The sequence below is a fragment of the Cajanus cajan genome, chromosome 8, assembly GCF_000230855.2.
Source record: "Cajanus cajan strain Asha chromosome 8, NIPB_CcT2T_4, whole genome shotgun sequence".
NCBI lineage: Eukaryota > Viridiplantae > Streptophyta > Magnoliopsida > Fabales > Fabaceae > Cajanus > Cajanus cajan.
In genome coordinates, this window is record NC_138524.1 from 51,935,223 (window position 1) to 51,951,582 (window position 16,360).

Below are 16,360 nucleotides of genomic sequence, written 5' to 3' on the forward strand. Positions count from 1 at the left end.
GTAAGAAATCGGCAAAAAAAAAAGAGGTGCAACACGAGGACTTCCCAGGAGGTCACCCATCCTAGTACTACTCTCGCCCAAGCACGCTTAACTGCGGAGTTCTGATGGGATCCGGTGCATTAGTGCTGGTATGATCGCACCTGACAAGTATTACGCAAAATATTAGTATATGCGGTTGTAAGGAAAAATATTAGCCATAAAATTTGAATTTTTGTCTATCTCGTGAAAAAAATTTGAGTTCAATCCGAGATAGTTTGAAAATTTGACAAAAGTACCCCTGTTAAAAAATTGAGACAGTTAAATTTGAGAAAAACAACTGAGACGACTTTTTTAAGAAAAAAAATTCAAATAACCACGTAAGTAAGAAATCGGCAAAAAAAAAAGAGGTGCAACACGAGGACTTCCCAGGAGGTCACCCATCCTAGTACTACTCTCGCCCAAGCACGCTTAACTGCGGAGTTCTGATGGGATCCGGTGCATTAGTGCTGGTATGATCGCACCTGACAAGTATTACGCAAAATATTAGTATATGCGGTTGTAAGGAAAAATATTAGCCATAAAATTTGAATTTTTGTCTATCTCGTGAAAAAATTTGAGTTCAATCCGAGATAGTTTGAAAATTTGACAAAAGTACCCCTGTTAAAAAATTGAGACAGTTAAATTTGAGAAAAACAACTGAGACGACTTTTTTTAAGAAAAAAAATTCAAATAACCACGTAAGTAAGAAATCGGCAAAAAAAAAAGAGGTGCAACACGAGGACTTCCCAGGAGGTCACCCATCCTAGTACTACTCTCGCCCAAGCACGCTTAACTGCGGAGTTCTGATGGGATCCGGTGCATTAGTGCTGGTATGATCGCACCTGACAAGTATTACGCAAAATATTAGTATATGCGGTTGTAAGGAAAAATATTAGCCATAAAATTTGAATTTTTTGTCTATCTCGTGAAAAAATTTGAGTTCAATCCGAGATAGTTTGAAAATTTGACAAAAGTACCCCTGTTAAAAAATTGAGACAGTTAAATTTGAGAAAAACAACTGAGACGACTTTTTTAAGAAAAAAAATTCAAATAACCACGTAAGTAAGAAATCGGCAAAAAAAAAAGAGGTGCAACACGAGGACTTCCCAGGAGGTCACCCATCCTAGTACTACTCTCGCCCAAGCACGCTTAACTGCGGAGTTCTGATGGGATCCGGTGCATTAGTGCTGGTATGATCGCACCTGACAAGTATTACGCAAATATTAGTATATGCGGTTGTAAGGAAAAATATAGCCATAAAATTTGAATTTTTGTCTATCTCGTGAAAAAATTTGAGTTCAATCCGAGATAGTTTGAAAATTTGACAAAAGTACCCCTGTTAAAAAATTGAGACAGTTAAATTTGAGAAAAACAACTGAGACGACTTTTTTTAAGAAAAAAAATTCAAATAACCACGTAAGTAAGAAATCGGCAAAAAAAAAAGAGGTGCAACACGAGGACTTCCCAGGAGGTCACCCATCCTAGTACTACTCTCGCCCAAGCACGCTTAACTGCGGAGTTCTGATGGGATCCGGTGCATTAGTGCTGGTATGATCGCACCTGACAAGTATTACGCAAAATATTAGTATATGCGGTTGTAAGGAAAAATATTAGCCATAAAATTTGAATTTTTGTCTATCTCGTGAAAAAATTTGAGTTCAATCCGAGATAGTTTGAAAATTTGACAAAAGTACCCCTGTTAAAAATTGAGACAGTTAAATTTGAGAAAAACAACTGAGACGACTTTTTTAAGAAAAAAAATTCAAATAACCACGTAAGTAAGAAATCGGCAAAAAAAAAAGAGGTGCAACACGAGGACTTCCCAGGAGGTCACCCATCCTAGTACTACTCTCGCCCAAGCACGCTTAACTGCGGAGTTCTGATGGGATCCGGTGCATTAGTGCTGGTATGATCGCACCTGACAAGTATTACGCAAAATATTAGTATATGCGGTTGTAAGGAAAAATAATTAGCCATAAAATTTGAATTTTTGTCTATCTCGTGAAAAAATTTGAGTTCAATCCGAGATAGTTTGAAAATTTGACAAAAGTACCCCTGTTAAAAAATTGAGACAGTTAAATTTGAGAAAAACAACTGAGACGACTTTTTTTAAGAAAAAAAATTCAAATAACCACGTAAGTAAGAAATCGGCAAAAAAAAAAGAGGTGCAACACGAGGACTTCCCAGGAGGTCACCCATCCTAGTACTACTCTCGCCCAAGCACGCTTAACTGCGGAGTTCTGATGGGATCCGGTGCATTAGTGCTGGTATGATCGCACCTGACAAGTATTACGCAAAATATTAGTATATGCGGTTGTAAGGAAAAATATTAGCCATAAAATTTGAATTTTTGTCTATCTCGTGAAAAAATTTGAGTTCAATCCGAGATAGTTTGAAAATTTGACAAAAGTACCCCTGTTAAAAAATTGAGACAGTTAAATTTGAGAAAAACAACTGAGACGACTTTTTTTAAGAAAAAAAATTCAAATAACCACGTAAGTAAGAAATCGGCAAAAAAAAAAAGAGGTGCAACACGAGGACTTCCCAGGAGGTCACCCATCCTAGTACTACTCTCGCCCAAGCACGCTTAACTGCGGAGTTCTGATGGGATCCGGTGCATTAGTGCTGGTATGATCGCACCTGACAAGTATTACGCAAAATATTAGTATATGCGGTTGTAAGGAAAAATATTAGCCATAAAATTTGAATTTTTGTCTATCTCGTGAAAAAATTTGAGTTCAATCCGAGATAGTTTGAAAATTTGACAAAAGTACCCCTGTTAAAAAATTGAGACAGTTAAATTTGAGAAAAACAACTGAGACGACTTTTTTTAAGAAAAAAAATTCAAATAACCACGTAAGTAAGAAATCGGCAAAAAAAAAAGAGGTGCAACACGAGGACTTCCCAGGAGGTCACCCATCCTAGTACTACTCTCGCCCAAGCACGCTTAACTGCGGAGTTCTGATGGGATCCGGTGCATTAGTGCTGGTATGATCGCACCTGACAAGTATTACGCAAAATATTAGTATATGCGGTTGTAAGGAAAAATATTAGCCATAAAATTTGAATTTTTGTCTATCTCGTGAAAAAATTTGAGTTCAATCCGAGATAGTTTGAAAATTTGACAAAAGTACCCCTGTTAAAAAATTGAGACAGTTAAATTTGAGAAAAACAACTGAGACGACTTTTTTTAAGAAAAAAAATTCAAATAACCACGTAAGTAAGAAATCGGCAAAAAAAAAAGAGGTGCAACACGAGGACTTCCCAGGAGGTCACCCATCCTAGTACTACTCTCGCCCAAGCACGCTTAACTGCGGAGTTCTGATGGGATCCGGTGCATTAGTGCTGGTATGATCGCACCTGACAAGTATTACGCAAAATATTAGTATATGCGGTTGTAAGGAAAAATATTAGCCATAAAATTTGAATTTTTGTCTATCTCGTGAAAAAATTTGAGTTCAATCCGAGATAGTTTGAAAATTTGACAAAAGTACCCCTGTTAAAAAATTGAGACAGTTAAATTTGAGAAAAACAACTGAGACGACTTTTTTTAAGAAAAAAAATTCAAATAACCACGTAAGTAAGAAATCGGCAAAAAAAAAAGAGGTGCAACACGAGGACTTCCCAGGAGGTCACCCATCCTAGTACTACTCTCGCCCAAGCACGCTTAACTGCGGAGTTCTGATGGGATCCGGTGCATTAGTGCTGGTATAATCGCACCTGACAAGTATTACGCAAAATATTAGTATATGCGGTTGTAAGGAAAAATATTAGCCATAAAATTTGAATTTTTGTCTATCTCGTGAAAAAAATTTGAGTTCAATCCGAGATAGTTTGAAAATTTGACAAAAGTACCCCTGTTAAAAAATTGAGACAGTTAAATTTGAGAAAAACAACTGAGACGACTTTTTTTAAGAAAAAAAATTCAAATAACCACGTAAGTAAGAAATCGGCAAAAAAAAAAAGAGGTGCAACACGAGGACTTCCCAGGAGGTCACCCATCCTAGTACTACTCTCGCCCAAGCACGCTTAACTGCGGAGTTCTGATGGGATCCGGTGCATTAGTGCTGGTATGATCGCACCTGACAAGTATTACGCAAAATATTAGTATATGCGGTTGTAAGGAAAAATATTAGCCATAAAATTTGAATTTTTGTCTATCTCGTGAAAAAATTTGAGTTCAATCCGAGATAGTTTGAAAATTTGACAAAAGTACCCCTGTTAAAAAATTGAGACAGTTAAATTTGAGAAAAACAACTGAGACGACTTTTTTTAAGAAAAAAAATTCAAATAACCACGTAAGTAAGAAATCGGCAAAAAAAAAAAGAGGTGCAACACGAGGACTTCCCAGGAGGTCACCCATCCTAGTACTACTCTCGCCCAAGCACGCTTAACTGCGGAGTTCTGATGGGATCCGGTGCATTAGTGCTGGTATGATCGCACCTGACAAGTATTACGCAAAATATTAGTATATGCGGTTGTAAGGAAAAATATTAGCCATAAAATTTGAATTTTTGTCTATCTCGTGAAAAAATTTGAGTTCAATCCGAGATAGTTTGAAAATTTGACAAAAGTACCCCTGTTAAAAAATTGAGACAGTTAAATTTGAGGAAAAACAACTGAGACGACTTTTTTTAAGAAAAAAAATTCAAATAACCACGTAAGTAAGAAATCGGCAAAAAAAAAAGAGGTGCAACACGAGGACTTCCCAGGAGGTCACCCATCCTAGTACTACTCTCGCCCAAGCACGCTTAACTGCGGAGTTCTGATGGGATCCGGTGCATTAGTGCTGGTATGATCGCACCTGACAAGTATTACGCAAAATATTAGTATATGCGGTTGTAAGGAAAAATATTAGCCATAAAATTTGAATTTTTGTCTATCTCGTGAAAAAATTTGAGTTCAATCCGAGATAGTTTGAAAATTTGACAAAAGTACCCCTGTTAAAAAATTGAGACAGTTAAATTTGAGAAAAACAACTGAGACGACTTTTTTTAAGAAAAAAAATTCAAATAACCACGTAAGTAAGAAATCGGCAAAAAAAAAAAGAGGTGCAACACGAGGACTTCCCAGGAGGTCACCCATCCTAGTACTACTCTCGCCCAAGCACGCTTAACTGCGGAGTTCTGATGGATCCGGTGCATTAGTGCTGGTATGATCGCACCTGACAAGTATTACGCAAAATATTAGTATATGCGGTTGTAAGGAAAAATATTAGCCATAAAATTTGAATTTTTGTCTATCTCGTGAAAAAATTTGAGTTCAATCCGAGATAGTTTGAAAATTTGACAAAAGTACCCCTGTTAAAAAATTGAGACAGTTAAATTTGAGAAAAACAACTGAGACGACTTTTTTTAAGAAAAAAAATTCAAATAACCACGTAAGTAAGAAATCGGCAAAAAAAAAAGAGGTGCAACACGAGGACTTCCCAGGAGGTCACCCATCCTAGTACTACTCTCGCCCAAGCACGCTTAACTGCGGAGTTCTGATGGGATCCGGTGCATTAGTGCTGGTATGATCGCACCTGACAAGTATTACGCAAAATATTAGTATATGCGGTTGTAAGGAAAAATATTAGCCATAAAATTTGAATTTTTGTCTATCTCGTGAAAAAATTTGAGTTCAATCCGAGATAGTTTGAAAATTTGACAAAAGTACCCCTGTTAAAAAATTGAGACAGTTAAATTTGAGAAAAACAACTGAGACGACTTTTTTTAAGAAAAAAAATTCAAATAACCACGTAAGTAAGAAATCGGCAAAAAAAAAAGAGGTGCAACACGAGGACTTCCCAGGAGGTCACCCATCCTAGTACTACTCTCGCCCAAGCACGCTTAACTGCGGAGTTCTGATGGGATCCGGTGCATTAGTGCTGGTATGATCGCACCTGACAAGTATTACGCAAAATATTAGTATATGCGGTTGTAAGGAAAAATATTAGCCATAAAATTTGAATTTTTGTCTATCTCGTGAAAAAAATTTGAGTTCAATCCGAGATAGTTTGAAAATTTGACAAAAGTACCCCTGTTAAAAAATTGAGACAGTTAAATTTGAGAAAAACAACTGAGACGACTTTTTTTAAGAAAAAAAATTCAAATAACCACGTAAGTAAGAAATCGGCAAAAAAAAAAAGAGGTGCAACACGAGGACTTCCCAGGAGGTCACCCATCCTAGTACTACTCTCGCCCAAGCACGCTTAACTGCGGAGTTCTGATGGGATCCGGTGCATTAGTGCTGGTATGATCGCACCTGACAAGTATTACGCAAAATATTAGTATATGCGGTTGTAAGGAAAAATATTAGCCATAAAATTTGAATTTTTGTCTATCTCGTGAAAAAATTTGAGTTCAATCCGAGATAGTTTGAAAATTTGACAAAAGTACCCCTGTTAAAAAATTGAGACAGTTAAATTTGAGAAAAACAACTGAGACGACTTTTTTTAAGAAAAAAAATTCAAATAACCACGTAAGTAAGAAATCGGCAAAAAAAAAAAGAGGTGCAACACGAGGACTTCCCAGGAGGTCACCCATCCTAGTACTACTCTCGCCCAAGCACGCTTAACTGCGGAGTTCTGATGGGATCCGGTGCATTAGTGCTGGTATGATCGCACCTGACAAGTATTACGCAAAATATTAGTATATGCGGTTGTAAGGAAAAATATTAGCCATAAAATTTGAATTTTTGTCCTATCTCGTGAAAAAATTTGAGTTCAATCCGAGATAGTTTGAAAATTTGACAAAAGTACCCCTGTTAAAAAATTGAGACAGTTAAATTTGAGAAAAACAACTGAGACGACTTTTTTTAAGAAAAAAAATTCAAATAACCACGTAAGTAAGAAATCGGCAAAAAAAAAAGAGGTGCAACACGAGGACTTCCCAGGAGGTCACCCATCCTAGTACTACTCTCGCCCAAGCACGCTTAACTGCGGAGTTCTGATGGGATCCGGTGCATTAGTGCTGGTATGATCGCACCTGACAAGTATTACGCAAAATATTAGTATATGCGGTTGTAAGGAAAAATATTAGCCATAAAATTTGATTTTTGTCTATCTCGTGAAAAAATTTGAGTTCAATCCGAGATAGTTTGAAAATTTGACAAAAGTACCCCTGTTAAAAAATTGAGACAGTTAAATTTGAGAAAAACAACTGAGACGACTTTTTTTAAGAAAAAAAATTCAAATAACCACGTAAGTAAGAAATCGGCAAAAAAAAAAGAGGTGCAACACGAGGACTTCCCAGGAGGTCACCCATCCTAGTACTACTCTCGCCCAAGCACGCTTAACTGCGGAGTTCTGATGGGATCCGGTGCATTAGTGCTGGTATGATCGCACCTGACAAGTATTACGCAAAATATTAGTATATGCGGTTGTAAGGAAAAATATTAGCCATAAAATTTGAATTTTTGTCTATCTCGTGAAAAAATTTGAGTTCAATCCGAGATAGTTTGAAAAATTTGACAAAAGTACCCCTGTTAAAAAATTGAGACAGTTAAATTTGAGAAAAACAACTGAGACGACTTTTTTTAAGAAAAAAAATTCAAATAACCACGTAAGTAAGAAATCGGCAAAAAAAAAAGAGGTGCAACACGAGGACTTCCCAGGAGGTCACCCATCCTAGTACTACTCTCGCCCAAGCACGCTTAACTGCGGAGTTCTGATGGGATCCGGTGCATTAGTGCTGGTATGATCGCACCTGACAAGTATTACGCAAAATATTAGTATATGCGGTTGTAAGGAAAAATATTAAGCCATAAAATTTGAATTTTTGTCTATCTCGTGAAAAAATTTGAGTTCAATCCGAGATAGTTTGAAAATTTGACAAAAGTACCCCTGTTAAAAAATTGAGACAGTTAAATTTGAGAAAAAACAACTGAGACGACTTTTTTTAAGAAAAAAAATTCAAATAACCACGTAAGTAAGAAATCGGCAAAAAAAAAAGAGGTGCAACACGAGGACTTCCCAGGAGGTCACCCATCCTAGTACTACTCTCGCCCAAGCACGCTTAACTGCGGAGTTCTGATGGGATCCGGTGCATTAGTGCTGGTATGATCGCACCTGACAAGTATTACGCAAAATATTAGTATATGCGGTTGTAAGGAAAAATATTAGCCATAAAATTTGAATTTTTGTCTATCTCGTGAAAAAATTTGAGTTCAATCCGAGATAGTTTGAAAATTTGACAAAAGTACCCCTGTTAAAAAAATTGAGACAGTTAAATTTGAGAAAAACAACTGAGACGACTTTTTTTAAGAAAAAAAATTCAAATAACCACGTAAGTAAGAAATCGGCAAAAAAAAAAGAGGTGCAACACGAGGACTTCCCAGGAGGTCACCCATCCTAGTACTACTCTCGCCCAAGCACGCTTAACTGCGGAGTTCTGATGGGATCCGGTGCATTAGTGCTGGTATGATCGCACCTGACAAGTATTACGCAAAATATTAGTATATGCGGTTGTAAGGAAAAATATTAGCCATAAAATTTGAATTTTTGTCTATCTCGTGAAAAAATTTGAGTTCAATCCGAGATAGTTTGAAAATTTGACAAAAGTACCCCTGTTAAAAAATTGAGACAGTTAAATTGAGAAAAACAACTGAGACGACTTTTTTTAAGAAAAAAAATTCAAATAACCACGTAAGTAAGAATCGGCCAAAAAAAAAAGAGGTGCAACACGAGGACTTCCCAGGAGGTCACCCATCCTAGTACTACTCTCGCCCAAGCACGCTTAACTGCGGAGTTCTGATGGGATCCGGTGCATTAGTGCTGGTATGATCGCACCTGACACAAGTATTACGCAAAATATTAGTATATGCGGTTGTAAGGAAAAATATTAGCCATAAAATTTGAATTTTTGTCTATCTCGTGAAAAAATTTGAGTTCAATCCGAGATAGTTTGAAAATTTGACAAAAGTACCCCTGTTAAAAAATTGAGACAGTTAAATTTGAGAAAAAACAACTGAGACGACTTTTTTTAAGAAAAAAAAATTCAAATAACCACGTAAGTAAGAAATCGGCAAAAAAAAAAGAGGTGCAACACGAGGACTTCCCAGGAGGTCACCCATCCTAGTACTAACTCTCGCCCAAGCACGCTTAACTGCGGAGTTCTGATGGGATCCGGTGCATTAGTGCTGGTATGATCGCACCTGACAAGTATTACGCAAAATATTAGTATATGCGGTTGTAAGGAAAAATATTAGCCATAAAATTTGAATTTTTGTCTATCTCGTGAAAAAATTTGAGTTCAATCCGAGATAGTTTGAAAATTTGACAAAAGTACCCCTGTTAAAAAATTGAGACAGTTAAATTTGAGAAAAACAACTGAGACGACTTTTTTTAAGAAAAAAAAATTCAAATAACCACGTAAGTAAGAAATCGGCAAAAAAAAAAGAGGTGCAACACGAGGACTTCCCAGGAGGTCACCCATCCTAGTACTACTCTCGCCCAAGCACGCTTAACTGCGGAGTTCTGATGGGATCCGGTGCATTAGTGCTGGTATGATCGCACCTGACAAGTATTACGCAAAATATTAGTATATGCGGTTGTAAGGAAAAATATTAGCCATAAATTTGAATTTTTGTCTATCTCGTGAAAAAATTTGAGTTCAATCCGAGATAGTTTGAAAAATTTGACAAAAGTACCCCTGTTAAAAAATTGAGACAGTTAAATTTGAGAAAAACAACTGAGACGACTTTTTTTTAAGAAAAAAAATTCAAATAACCACGTAAGTAAGAAATCGGCAAAAAAAAAAGAGGTGCAACACGAGGACTTCCCAGGAGGGTCACCCATCCTAGTACTACTCTCGCCCAAGCACGCTTAACTGCGGAGTTCTGATGGGATCCGGTGCATTAGTGCTGGTATGATCGCACCTGACAAGTATTACGCAAAATGTTCTGATGGGATTCGGTGCATTAGTGCCGATATGATCGCACCTGACAAGTATTCCGCAAAATATTAGTATATGCGGTTGTAAGAAAAAATATTAGCCTTAAAATTTGAATTTCTAAGGCTAAAATTTGACTTCAATTCGAGATAGTTTGAAAATTCGACAAAAGTACCCCTGTTAAAAAATTGAGACAGTTAAATTTGAGAAAAGTAACCGAGACAATTTTTTTAAAGAAAAAAACTTCAAATGACCACGTAAGCAAGAAATCGGCAAAAAAAAAGAGGTGCAACACGAGGACTTCCCAGGAGGTCACCCATCCTAGTACTACTCTCGCCCAAGCACGCTTAACTGCGGAGTTCTGATGGGATCCGGTGCATTAGTGCTGGTATGATCGCACCTGACAAGTATTACGCAAAATATTAGTATATGCGGTTGTAAGGAAAAATATTAGCCATAAAATTTGAATTTTTGTCTATCTCGTGAAAAAATTTGAGTTCAATCCGAGATAGTTTGAAAATTTGACAAAAGTACCCCTGTTAAAAAATTGAGACAGTTAAATTTGAGAAAAGCAACTGAGACGACTTTTTTTAAGAAAAAAAATTCAAATAACCACGTAAGTAAGAAATCGGCAAAAAAAAAGAGGTGCAACACGAGGACTTCCCAGGAGGTCACCCATCCTAGTACTACTCTCGCCCAAGCACGCTTAACTGCGGAATTTTGATGGGATCCAGTGCATTAGTGCTGGTATGATCGCACCTGACAAGTATTACGCAAAATGGAGTTCTGATGGGATTCCGGTGCATTAGTTGCTGGTATGATCGCAACCTGACAAGTATTACGCAAAATATTAGTATATTGCTGGTTGTAAGGAAAAATATTAGCCATAAAATTTGAATTTTGTCTATCTCGTGAAAAAACTTGAGTTCAATCCGATATAGTTTGAAAATTTGACAAAAGTACCCCTGTTAAAAAAATTGAGACAGTTAAATTTGAGAAAAAACAACTGAGACCAGACTATTTTTAGAGAAAAAAAATTCAAATAAACCACGTAAGTAAGAAATCGGCAAAAAAAAAAAGGAAGGTGCAACACGAGGACTTCCTGGAGGTCACCCTTCCTAGTAGCTACTCTCCGCACAAGCACGCTTTAACTGCGGAGTTCTGATGGGATCCGGTGCATTAGTGCTGGTATGATCGCACCTGACAAGTATTACGCAAAATATTAGTATATGCGGTTGTAAGGAAAAATATTAGCCATAAAATTTGAATTTTTGTCTATCTCGTGAAAAAATTTGAGTTCAATCCGAGATAGTTTGAAAATTTGACAAAAGTAACCCCTGTTAAAAAATTGAGACAGTTAAATTTGAGAAAAACAACTGAGACGACTTTTTTTAAGAAAAAAAATTCAAGATAACCACGTAAGTAAGAAATCGGCAAAAAAAAAAGAGGTGCAACACGAGGAGCTTCCCAGGAGGTCACCCATCCTAGTACTACTCTCGCCCAAGCACGCTTAACTGCGGAGTTCTGATGGGATCCGGTGCATTAGTGCTGGTATGATCGCACCTGACAAGTATTACGCAAAATATTAGTATATGCGGTTGTAAGGAAAAATATTAGCCATAAAATTTGAATTTTTGTCTATCTCGTGAAAAAAATTTGAGTTCAATCGAGATAGTTTGAAAATTTGACAAAAGTACCCCTGTTAAAAAATTGAGACAGTTAAATTTGAGAAAAACAACTGAGACGACTTTTTTTAAGAAAAAAAATTCAAATAACCACGTAAGTAAGAAATCGGCAAAAAAAAAAGAGGTGCAACACGAGGACTTCCCAGGAGGTCACCCATCCTAGTACTACTCTCGCCCAAGCACGCTTAACTGCGGAGTTCTGATGGGATCCGGTGCATTAGTGCTGGTATGATCGCACCTGACAAGTATTACGCAAAATATTAGTATATGCGGTTGTAAGGAAAAATATTAGCCATAAAATTTGAATTTTTGTCTATCTCGTGAAAAAATTTGAGTTCAATCCGAGATAGTTTGAAAATTTGACAAAAGTACCCCTGTTAAAAAATTGAGACAGTTAAATTTGAGAAAAACAACTGAGACGACTTTTTTTAAGAAAAAAAATTCAAATAACCACGTAAGTAAGAAATCGGCAAAAAAAAAAGAGGTGCAACACGAGGACTTCCCAGGAGGTCACCCATCCTAGTACTACTCTCGCCCAAGCACGCTTAACTGCGGAGTTCTGATGGGATCCGGTGCATTAGTGCTGGTATGATCGCACCTGACAAGTATTACGCAAAATATTAGTATATGCGGTTGTAAGGAAAAATATTAGCCATAAAATTTGAATTTTTGTCTATCTCGTGAAAAAATTTGAGTTCAATCCGAGATAGTTTTGAAAATTTGACAAAAGTACCCCTGTTAAAAAATTGAGACAGTTAAATTTGAGAAAAACAACTGAGACGACTTTTTTTAAGAAAAAAATTCAAATAACCACGTAAGTAAGAAATCGGCAAAAAAAAAAGAGGTGCAACACGAGGACTTCCCAGGAGGTCACCCATCCTAGTACTACTCTCGCCCAAGCACGCTTAACTGCGGAGTTCTGATGGGATCCGGTGCATTAGTGCTGGTATGATCGCACCTGACAAGTATTACGCAAAATATTAGTATATGCGGTTGTAAGGAAAAATATTAGCCATAAAATTTGAATTTTTGTCTATCTCGTGAAAAAAATTTGAGTTCAATCCGAGATAGTTTGAAAATTTGACAAAAAGTACCCCTGTTAAAAAATTGAGACAGTTAAATTTGAGAAAAACAACTGAGACGACTTTTTTTAAGAAAAAAAATTCAAATAACCACGTAAGTAAGAAATCGGCAAAAAAAAAAGAGGTGCAACACGAGGACTTCCCAGGAGGTCACCCATCCTAGTACTACTCTCGCCCAAGCACGCTTAACTGCGGAGTTCTGATGGGATCCGGGTGCATTAGTGCTGGTATGATCGCACCTGACAAGTATTACGCAAAATATTAGTATATGCGGTTGTAAGGAAAAATATTAGCCATAAAATTTGAATTTTTGTCTATCTCGTGAAAAAATTTGAGTTCAATCCGAGATAGTTTGAAAATTTGACAAAAGTACCCCTGTTAAAAAATTGAGACAGTTAAATTTGAGAAAAACAACTGAGACGACTTTTTTTAAGAAAAAAAATTCAAATAACCACGTAAGTAAGAAATCGGCAAAAAAAAAAGAGGTGCAACACGAGGACTTCCCAGGAGGTCACCCATCCTAGTACTACTCTCGCCCAAGCACGCTTAACTGCGGAGTTCTGATGGGATCCGGTGCATTAGTGCTGGTATGATCGCACCTGACAAGTATTACGCAAAATATTAGTATATGCGGTTGTAAGGAAAAATATTAGCCATAAAATTTGAATTTTTGTCTATCTCGTGAAAAAATTTGAGTTCAATCCGAGATAGTTTGAAAATTTGACAAAAGTACCCCTGTTAAAAAATTGAGACAGTTAAATTTGAGAAAAACAACTGAGACGACTTTTTTTAAGAAAAAAAATTCAAATAACCACGTAAGTAAGAAATCGGCAAAAAAAAAAGAGGTGCAACACGAGGACTTCCCAGGAGGTCACCCATCCTAGTACTACTCTCGCCCAAGCACGCTTAACTGCGGAGTTCTGATGGGATCCGGTGCATTAGTGCTGGTATGATCGCACCTGACAAGTATTACGCAAAATATTAGTATATGCGGTTGTAAGGAAAAATATTAGCCATAAAATTTGAATTTTTGTCTATCTCGTGAAAAAAATTTGAGTTCAATCCGAGATAGTTTGAAAATTTGACAAAAGTACCCCTGTTAAAAAATTGAGACAGTTAAATTTGAGAAAAACAACTGAGACGACTTTTTTTAAGAAAAAAAATTCAAATAACCACGTAAGTAAGAAATCGGCAAAAAAAAAAGAGGTGCAACACGAGGACTTCCCAGGAGGTCACCCATCCTAGTACTACTCTCGCCCAAGCACGCTTAACTGCGGAGTTCTGATGGGATCCGGGTGCATTAGTGCTTGGTATGATCGCACCTGACAAGTATTACGCAAAATATTAGTATATGCGGTTGTAAGGAAAAATATTAGCCATAAAATTTGAATTTTTGTCTATCTCGTGAAAAAATTTGAGTTCAATCCGAGATAGTTTGAAAATTTGACAAAAGTACCCCTGTTAAAAAATTGAGACAGTTAAATTTGAGAAAAACAACTGAGACGACTTTTTTTAAGAAAAAAAATTCAAATAACCACGTAAGTAAGAAATCGGCAAAAAAAAAAGAGGTGCAACACGAGGACTTCCCAGGAGGTCACCCATCCTAGTACTACTCTCGCCCAAGCACGCTTAACTGCGGAGTTCTGATGGGATCCGGTGCATTAGTGCTGGTATGATCGCACCTGACAAGTATTACGCAAAATATTAGTATATGCGGTTGTAAGGAAAAATATTAGCCATAAAATTTGAATTTTTTGTCTATCTCGTGAAAAAATTTGAGTTCAATCCGAGATAGTTTGAAAATTTGACAAAAGTACCCCTGTTAAAAAATTGAGACAGTTAAATTTGAGAAAAACAACTGAGACGACTTTTTTTAAGAAAAAAAATTCAAATAACCACGGTAAGTAAGAAATCGGCAAAAAAAAAAGAGGTGCAACACGAGGACTTCCCAGGAGGTCACCCATCCTAGTTACTACTCTCGCCCAAGCACGCTTAACTGCGGAGTTCTGATGGGATCCGGTGCATTAGTGCTGGTATGATCGCACCTGACAAGTATTACGCAAAATATTAGTATATGCGGTTGTAAGGAAAAATATTAGCCATAAAAATTTGAATTTTTGTCTATCTCGTGAAAAAATTTGAGTTCAATCCGAGATAGTTTGAAAATTTGACAAAAGTACCCCTGTTAAAAAATTGAGACAGTTAAATTTGAGAAAAACAACTGAGACGACTTTTTTTAAGAAAAAAAATTCAAATAACCACGTAAGTAAGAAATCGGCAAAAAAAAAAAGAGGTGCAACACGAGGACTTCCCAGGAGGTCACCCATCCTAGTACTACTCTCGCCCAAGCACGCTTAACTGCGGAGTTCTGATGGGATCCGGTGCATTAGTGCTGGTATGATCGCACCTGACAAGTATTACGCAAAATATTAGTATATGCGGTTGTAAGGAAAAATATTAGCCATAAAATTTGAATTTTTGTCTATCTCGTGAAAAAATTTGAGTTCAATCCGAGATAGTTTGAAAATTTGACAAAAGTACCCCTGTTAAAAAATTGAGACAGTTAAATTTGAGAAAAACAACTGAGACGACTTTTTTTAAGAAAAAAAATTCAAATAACCACGTAAGTAAGAAATCGGCAAAAAAAAAAGAGGTGCAACACGAGGACTTCCCAGGAGGTCACCCATCCTAGTACTACTCTCGCCCAAGCACGCTTAACTGCGGAGTTCTGATGGGATCCGGTGCATTAGTGCTGGTATGATCGCACCTGACAAGTATTACGCAAAATATTAGTATATGCGGTTGTAAGGAAAAATATTAGCCATAAAATTTGAATTTTTGTCTATCTCGTGAAAAAATTTGAGTTCAATCCGAGATAGTTTGAAAATTTGACAAAAGTACCCCTGTTAAAAAATTGAGACAGTTAAATTTGAGAAAAACAACTGAGACGACTTTTTTTAAGAAAAAAAATTCAAATAACCACGTAAGTAAGAAATCGGCAAAAAAAAAAGAGGTGCAACACGAGGACTTCCCAGGAGGTCACCCATCCTAGTACTACTCTCGCCCAAGCACGCTTAACTGCGGAGTTCTGATGGGATCCGGTGCATTAGTGCTGGTATGATCGCACCTGACAAGTATTACGCAAAATATTAGTATATGCGGTTGTAAGGAAAAATATTAGCCATAAAATTTGAATTTTTGTCTATCTCGTGAAAAAATTTGAGTTCAATCCGAGATAGTTTGAAAATTTGACAAAAGTACCCCTGTTAAAAAATTGAGACAGTTAAATTTGAGAAAAACAACTGAGACGACTTTTTTTAAGAAAAAAAATTCAAATAACCACGTAAGTAAGAAATCGGCAAAAAAAAAAGAGGTGCAACACGAGGACTTCCCAGGAGGTCACCCATCCTAGTACTACTCTCGCCCAAGCACGCTTAACTGCGGAGTTCTGATGGGATCCGGTGCATTAGTGCTGGTATGATCGCACCTGACAAGTATTACGCAAAATATTAGTATATGCGGTTGTAAGGAAAAATATTAGCCATAAAATTTGAATTTTTGTCTATCTCGTGAAAAAATTTGAGTTCAATCCGAGATAGTTTGAAAATTTGACAAAAGTACCCCTGTTAAAAAATTGAGACAGTTAAATTTGAGAAAAACAACTGAGACGACTTTTTTTAAGAAAAAAAATTCAAATAACCAC

At 36.7% G+C, this 16,360-nt stretch overlaps 44 non-coding genes and 1 pseudogene across 44 annotated transcripts; all 45 read right to left on the minus strand.

Annotated features, from left to right (window-relative positions):
- Positions 1–23: 23 nt before the first annotated feature.
- LOC145951542 (5S ribosomal RNA) lies at positions 24–142 on the minus strand. Its single transcript, XR_014429320.1, has one exon. It is a non-coding gene; the product is annotated as a 5S ribosomal RNA (ribosomal RNA).
- Positions 143–383: 241 nt separating this feature from the next.
- On the minus strand, positions 384–502 carry LOC145951549 (5S ribosomal RNA). The gene has a single exon (XR_014429327.1). It is a non-coding gene; the product is annotated as a 5S ribosomal RNA (ribosomal RNA).
- Positions 503–743: 241 nt separating this feature from the next.
- LOC145951561 (5S ribosomal RNA) lies at positions 744–862 on the minus strand. The gene has a single exon (XR_014429338.1). It is a non-coding gene; the product is annotated as a 5S ribosomal RNA (ribosomal RNA).
- A 241-nt stretch (positions 863–1,103) lies between these two features.
- LOC145951572 (5S ribosomal RNA) lies at positions 1,104–1,222 on the minus strand. The gene has a single exon (XR_014429348.1). It is a non-coding gene; the product is annotated as a 5S ribosomal RNA (ribosomal RNA).
- A 239-nt stretch (positions 1,223–1,461) lies between these two features.
- On the minus strand, positions 1,462–1,580 carry LOC145951583 (5S ribosomal RNA). Its single transcript, XR_014429359.1, has one exon. It is a non-coding gene; the product is annotated as a 5S ribosomal RNA (ribosomal RNA).
- Positions 1,581–1,819: 239 nt separating this feature from the next.
- LOC145951594 (5S ribosomal RNA) lies at positions 1,820–1,938 on the minus strand. The gene has a single exon (XR_014429370.1). It is a non-coding gene; the product is annotated as a 5S ribosomal RNA (ribosomal RNA).
- Positions 1,939–2,180: 242 nt separating this feature from the next.
- Positions 2,181–2,299, minus strand: LOC145951605 (5S ribosomal RNA). The gene has a single exon (XR_014429381.1). It is a non-coding gene; the product is annotated as a 5S ribosomal RNA (ribosomal RNA).
- Positions 2,300–2,541: 242 nt separating this feature from the next.
- On the minus strand, positions 2,542–2,660 carry LOC145950957 (5S ribosomal RNA). Its single transcript, XR_014428784.1, has one exon. It is a non-coding gene; the product is annotated as a 5S ribosomal RNA (ribosomal RNA).
- Positions 2,661–2,901: 241 nt separating this feature from the next.
- On the minus strand, positions 2,902–3,020 carry LOC145950968 (5S ribosomal RNA). Its single transcript, XR_014428795.1, has one exon. It is a non-coding gene; the product is annotated as a 5S ribosomal RNA (ribosomal RNA).
- A 241-nt stretch (positions 3,021–3,261) lies between these two features.
- On the minus strand, positions 3,262–3,380 carry LOC145950979 (5S ribosomal RNA). The gene has a single exon (XR_014428805.1). It is a non-coding gene; the product is annotated as a 5S ribosomal RNA (ribosomal RNA).
- A 241-nt stretch (positions 3,381–3,621) lies between these two features.
- Positions 3,622–3,740, minus strand: LOC145951389 (5S ribosomal RNA). The gene has a single exon (XR_014429187.1). It is a non-coding gene; the product is annotated as a 5S ribosomal RNA (ribosomal RNA).
- Positions 3,741–3,983: 243 nt separating this feature from the next.
- LOC145950990 (5S ribosomal RNA) lies at positions 3,984–4,102 on the minus strand. The gene has a single exon (XR_014428816.1). It is a non-coding gene; the product is annotated as a 5S ribosomal RNA (ribosomal RNA).
- A 242-nt stretch (positions 4,103–4,344) lies between these two features.
- LOC145951001 (5S ribosomal RNA) lies at positions 4,345–4,463 on the minus strand. The gene has a single exon (XR_014428827.1). It is a non-coding gene; the product is annotated as a 5S ribosomal RNA (ribosomal RNA).
- Positions 4,464–4,705: 242 nt separating this feature from the next.
- Positions 4,706–4,824, minus strand: LOC145951007 (5S ribosomal RNA). The gene has a single exon (XR_014428833.1). It is a non-coding gene; the product is annotated as a 5S ribosomal RNA (ribosomal RNA).
- A 242-nt stretch (positions 4,825–5,066) lies between these two features.
- On the minus strand, positions 5,067–5,184 carry LOC145951452 (5S ribosomal RNA). Its single transcript, XR_014429250.1, has one exon. It is a non-coding gene; the product is annotated as a 5S ribosomal RNA (ribosomal RNA).
- A 241-nt stretch (positions 5,185–5,425) lies between these two features.
- LOC145951016 (5S ribosomal RNA) lies at positions 5,426–5,544 on the minus strand. The gene has a single exon (XR_014428842.1). It is a non-coding gene; the product is annotated as a 5S ribosomal RNA (ribosomal RNA).
- A 241-nt stretch (positions 5,545–5,785) lies between these two features.
- On the minus strand, positions 5,786–5,904 carry LOC145951021 (5S ribosomal RNA). Its single transcript, XR_014428847.1, has one exon. It is a non-coding gene; the product is annotated as a 5S ribosomal RNA (ribosomal RNA).
- Positions 5,905–6,147: 243 nt separating this feature from the next.
- On the minus strand, positions 6,148–6,266 carry LOC145951023 (5S ribosomal RNA). Its single transcript, XR_014428849.1, has one exon. It is a non-coding gene; the product is annotated as a 5S ribosomal RNA (ribosomal RNA).
- Positions 6,267–6,508: 242 nt separating this feature from the next.
- LOC145951025 (5S ribosomal RNA) lies at positions 6,509–6,627 on the minus strand. Its single transcript, XR_014428853.1, has one exon. It is a non-coding gene; the product is annotated as a 5S ribosomal RNA (ribosomal RNA).
- A 242-nt stretch (positions 6,628–6,869) lies between these two features.
- LOC145951036 (5S ribosomal RNA) lies at positions 6,870–6,988 on the minus strand. The gene has a single exon (XR_014428866.1). It is a non-coding gene; the product is annotated as a 5S ribosomal RNA (ribosomal RNA).
- Positions 6,989–7,228: 240 nt separating this feature from the next.
- On the minus strand, positions 7,229–7,347 carry LOC145951047 (5S ribosomal RNA). The gene has a single exon (XR_014428877.1). It is a non-coding gene; the product is annotated as a 5S ribosomal RNA (ribosomal RNA).
- Positions 7,348–7,589: 242 nt separating this feature from the next.
- Positions 7,590–7,708, minus strand: LOC145951057 (5S ribosomal RNA). The gene has a single exon (XR_014428887.1). It is a non-coding gene; the product is annotated as a 5S ribosomal RNA (ribosomal RNA).
- Positions 7,709–7,951: 243 nt separating this feature from the next.
- On the minus strand, positions 7,952–8,070 carry LOC145951068 (5S ribosomal RNA). The gene has a single exon (XR_014428898.1). It is a non-coding gene; the product is annotated as a 5S ribosomal RNA (ribosomal RNA).
- Positions 8,071–8,312: 242 nt separating this feature from the next.
- LOC145951079 (5S ribosomal RNA) lies at positions 8,313–8,431 on the minus strand. Its single transcript, XR_014428909.1, has one exon. It is a non-coding gene; the product is annotated as a 5S ribosomal RNA (ribosomal RNA).
- Positions 8,432–8,671: 240 nt separating this feature from the next.
- LOC145951091 (5S ribosomal RNA) lies at positions 8,672–8,790 on the minus strand. Its single transcript, XR_014428916.1, has one exon. It is a non-coding gene; the product is annotated as a 5S ribosomal RNA (ribosomal RNA).
- A 245-nt stretch (positions 8,791–9,035) lies between these two features.
- On the minus strand, positions 9,036–9,155 carry LOC145951435 (5S ribosomal RNA). The gene has a single exon (XR_014429233.1). It is a non-coding gene; the product is annotated as a 5S ribosomal RNA (ribosomal RNA).
- A 242-nt stretch (positions 9,156–9,397) lies between these two features.
- Positions 9,398–9,516, minus strand: LOC145951102 (5S ribosomal RNA). Its single transcript, XR_014428918.1, has one exon. It is a non-coding gene; the product is annotated as a 5S ribosomal RNA (ribosomal RNA).
- A 242-nt stretch (positions 9,517–9,758) lies between these two features.
- Positions 9,759–9,878, minus strand: LOC145951430 (5S ribosomal RNA). Its single transcript, XR_014429228.1, has one exon. It is a non-coding gene; the product is annotated as a 5S ribosomal RNA (ribosomal RNA).
- A 295-nt stretch (positions 9,879–10,173) lies between these two features.
- LOC145951104 (5S ribosomal RNA) lies at positions 10,174–10,292 on the minus strand. Its single transcript, XR_014428919.1, has one exon. It is a non-coding gene; the product is annotated as a 5S ribosomal RNA (ribosomal RNA).
- A 240-nt stretch (positions 10,293–10,532) lies between these two features.
- On the minus strand, positions 10,533–10,651 carry LOC145951464 (5S ribosomal RNA). The gene has a single exon (XR_014429262.1). It is a non-coding gene; the product is annotated as a 5S ribosomal RNA (ribosomal RNA).
- Positions 10,652–10,971: 320 nt separating this feature from the next.
- On the minus strand, positions 10,972–11,092 carry LOC145951530 (uncharacterized; annotated as a pseudogene).
- A 243-nt stretch (positions 11,093–11,335) lies between these two features.
- On the minus strand, positions 11,336–11,455 carry LOC145951424 (5S ribosomal RNA). The gene has a single exon (XR_014429222.1). It is a non-coding gene; the product is annotated as a 5S ribosomal RNA (ribosomal RNA).
- A 241-nt stretch (positions 11,456–11,696) lies between these two features.
- On the minus strand, positions 11,697–11,815 carry LOC145951105 (5S ribosomal RNA). The gene has a single exon (XR_014428920.1). It is a non-coding gene; the product is annotated as a 5S ribosomal RNA (ribosomal RNA).
- A 241-nt stretch (positions 11,816–12,056) lies between these two features.
- On the minus strand, positions 12,057–12,175 carry LOC145951106 (5S ribosomal RNA). The gene has a single exon (XR_014428921.1). It is a non-coding gene; the product is annotated as a 5S ribosomal RNA (ribosomal RNA).
- Positions 12,176–12,416: 241 nt separating this feature from the next.
- On the minus strand, positions 12,417–12,535 carry LOC145951107 (5S ribosomal RNA). The gene has a single exon (XR_014428922.1). It is a non-coding gene; the product is annotated as a 5S ribosomal RNA (ribosomal RNA).
- A 243-nt stretch (positions 12,536–12,778) lies between these two features.
- Positions 12,779–12,898, minus strand: LOC145951422 (5S ribosomal RNA). The gene has a single exon (XR_014429220.1). It is a non-coding gene; the product is annotated as a 5S ribosomal RNA (ribosomal RNA).
- A 241-nt stretch (positions 12,899–13,139) lies between these two features.
- LOC145951108 (5S ribosomal RNA) lies at positions 13,140–13,258 on the minus strand. The gene has a single exon (XR_014428923.1). It is a non-coding gene; the product is annotated as a 5S ribosomal RNA (ribosomal RNA).
- A 241-nt stretch (positions 13,259–13,499) lies between these two features.
- On the minus strand, positions 13,500–13,618 carry LOC145951109 (5S ribosomal RNA). Its single transcript, XR_014428924.1, has one exon. It is a non-coding gene; the product is annotated as a 5S ribosomal RNA (ribosomal RNA).
- Positions 13,619–13,860: 242 nt separating this feature from the next.
- Positions 13,861–13,981, minus strand: LOC145951461 (5S ribosomal RNA). Its single transcript, XR_014429259.1, has one exon. It is a non-coding gene; the product is annotated as a 5S ribosomal RNA (ribosomal RNA).
- Positions 13,982–14,222: 241 nt separating this feature from the next.
- On the minus strand, positions 14,223–14,341 carry LOC145951111 (5S ribosomal RNA). Its single transcript, XR_014428926.1, has one exon. It is a non-coding gene; the product is annotated as a 5S ribosomal RNA (ribosomal RNA).
- A 243-nt stretch (positions 14,342–14,584) lies between these two features.
- LOC145951449 (5S ribosomal RNA) lies at positions 14,585–14,704 on the minus strand. Its single transcript, XR_014429247.1, has one exon. It is a non-coding gene; the product is annotated as a 5S ribosomal RNA (ribosomal RNA).
- A 243-nt stretch (positions 14,705–14,947) lies between these two features.
- Positions 14,948–15,066, minus strand: LOC145951112 (5S ribosomal RNA). Its single transcript, XR_014428927.1, has one exon. It is a non-coding gene; the product is annotated as a 5S ribosomal RNA (ribosomal RNA).
- A 241-nt stretch (positions 15,067–15,307) lies between these two features.
- Positions 15,308–15,426, minus strand: LOC145951115 (5S ribosomal RNA). Its single transcript, XR_014428930.1, has one exon. It is a non-coding gene; the product is annotated as a 5S ribosomal RNA (ribosomal RNA).
- A 241-nt stretch (positions 15,427–15,667) lies between these two features.
- LOC145951125 (5S ribosomal RNA) lies at positions 15,668–15,786 on the minus strand. Its single transcript, XR_014428940.1, has one exon. It is a non-coding gene; the product is annotated as a 5S ribosomal RNA (ribosomal RNA).
- Positions 15,787–16,027: 241 nt separating this feature from the next.
- LOC145951135 (5S ribosomal RNA) lies at positions 16,028–16,146 on the minus strand. Its single transcript, XR_014428951.1, has one exon. It is a non-coding gene; the product is annotated as a 5S ribosomal RNA (ribosomal RNA).
- Between the last annotated feature and the right edge of the window lie 214 nt (positions 16,147–16,360).